This window comes from Protopterus annectens, chromosome 12.part0, assembly GCF_019279795.1.
Source record: "Protopterus annectens isolate FY-2018-M chromosome 12.part0, PAN1.0, whole genome shotgun sequence".
NCBI lineage: Eukaryota > Metazoa > Chordata > Ceratodontiformes > Protopteridae > Protopterus > Protopterus annectens.
In genome coordinates, this window is record NC_056746.1 from 32,242,425 (window position 1) to 32,244,924 (window position 2,500).

Below are 2,500 nucleotides of genomic sequence, written 5' to 3' on the forward strand. Positions count from 1 at the left end.
AATCATCTTTTCATAGCCAAATGTTTTAGAACACAGGAAATAGAAATGTGTTCGTTAAGTCCTGGATAGAAGCAGGCAGCAGTTCTTATTTGCCAAAAAAGCTCCTCCTTTTCAAGGAGAATTTGCCAAGGTCCCTTATTTGGGTCATCATTAATGTGGTTCAAAACTGAAAATCTAAATAGGTGGTCAGGAAACTCTGTAATGTGGCAAGCTAAAGCATTAGTTAATTCCTTTTTAGAGATGGCATAAATATGTTCGTAAATTCACTGCTTCAATCTACGCTCAGTTTTTCCAATATAGAAAGCTTGGCATGCCATACAGTTTGCCACATAGACCACTGCTTTAGATTGACAGTTATATTTGCCCTTTAATTTATACTCCACATTATTGATTTTAACAGTGGTACCTTCCCGAACATGTTTGCACTGTCTACATGAACCACATTTCTTCATGCCCAAGTTTTGTGTTCTCAGTCCGGACCTCCCCCCCTCCAAGAGGGTTTTTAAGTTCACTCCCCTTCTAAACGTAATCTCAGGTTGCATTCCAAACATATTACGTGCCATTTTGTCATCTAAAAGTAATAACCAATTTTTACAAAGAATATTTCTAATAAAATGATGGTCTATCAAGAAAGTGCACAGAAACCTTGAATTAAATGTGGTCTGGCCAGTAATGTTCTTATCAGTCCCATTCTCACTTGCTTCATTAAGTTGAATAGGAAGTTGTCCCCTTAGACTAGGCCTGAAGTGGCCAATATTTCGCTTGTGAACCACTTCTGTTGTGATCTCTTTAACTAAATCAGATGGATATCCTCTATTACGAAACATCTCATTGAGGTTTTTACATTCTATTAAGAAGTCATCTTCATCTGTCACCATCCTAGCTGCCCGTACCATCTGCCCTTTCACGACGGCTTTCTTTTGATGGTACGGGTGGCAGCTAGAATAGTGCAAAAAGCCATTAGAATACGTGGGTTTTCTAAATATGCTACTTTTAAATCTATGATGCAGCTTATTTTTTTGCAACCAAATGTCTAGAAAACTAATGTCAGAATCGTTAACCTCATAAGTGAACTCCAAAAAGTCCGTCGTCTTAGAAATTGTTGTAATAAACAGGGGGATGTCATCTACACTACCTTTCCATAACAAAAACATTGTCCTGGTATCTAGTATACCAGGCAACATGATTTTTGAACATGGAATCGTGGAATAGCAATGTATTTTCCCATTGTGCCATGATGGAATTTGCATAGGCCCCCCCGCAGGGTGAGCCCATGGCTACCCCTGAAGTTTGTAAATAGGTACGCCCTTCAAACTCAAAAAAATTACACGTAAGAACTAGTTCCAACAGTGTTTCTACTAAGTAAATGATGTTGTCACTAACTTTCCTAACTTCAAGAAATTCCCTAATCCATTGTAGTCCGACCTCATGTGGGATCATGGTGTAGAGGTCCTTCACATCAATAGTTAGCAAGGAATGGTCAGAATCAATGGGAATTTTATTTATTTCTCCTAGGAAACTCCAGGAGTCCTTACAAATCTGTGGCTCCTTATCAATAAGTGGTTTCAGCAAGTTGTCTATGTATTTGGCCCAAGAACTTAAAATCGAACCCCTCCCGTCCACTATGGGTCTAAAGGGTGGGTTCAATATAGACTTATGAATTTTTGGAGCACCAAAAAAAGCTGCACGTCTCAGTGTTGTGATTCTTAAATATCTATATATATATATCAGTGTCTATATAATCTTCTAAGAAAAGGTCCTCCAGGATATTTCTAATTTTTCCACATATTATATTAGTTTCATTAACACTAATTTCCTGATAGGGGCCTAATTCTAGATGAGCTAACATTTTGTTGATGTACATAAAATGATCCATGAAAATGAGGCCACTACCTTTATCGGGTTTCATAACCCTGATGTTACAATCCCTCAAGATGTTAACCAAGTCCCTTTGATGTGTGGTAATATTAAGTTTATGCCCTTTTATGTGATTTCTCATAGAGGCTAAATGCCGTAAATCTAACTCGCAAGCGAGTTCGAAGGCCTTTAACTTCTCTACTAAGGGTGGATTGAAAAGGCTAGCAATTCTAAAGGGATTAATTAAGGTAGACTTTTCTCCAAAAAGGATTTTAAGGTTCAATTTATGAACAAATAGTTTAAGATCAACAATGGTTTTTGACAATGTCAAAATGTGAATCTGGGACAAAAGAAAGGCCTTTAGAAAAAAAGTCACACATGCTTTGATCTATAGAGAAAGAGCTGAAATTGTAAATTTTGAAGTCCCCTTCGCTGCTATATACGATGATCGGGCAGGTAGATAGGGAAACTACCTCTTCCTCTGATTTCTCTTGTTCATCGTGCTGTTCTGGTTCTTGTTCGACCTCAATTTCCTTTGGTTGGAACTCTGTCCTTGCCCAAAACCCTGGGCATTCTGTCCTTCATGTACATTGTCGAAACCATTGACATTGGTCTGCATATTTGTTCTATTTCCCTGCTCAAA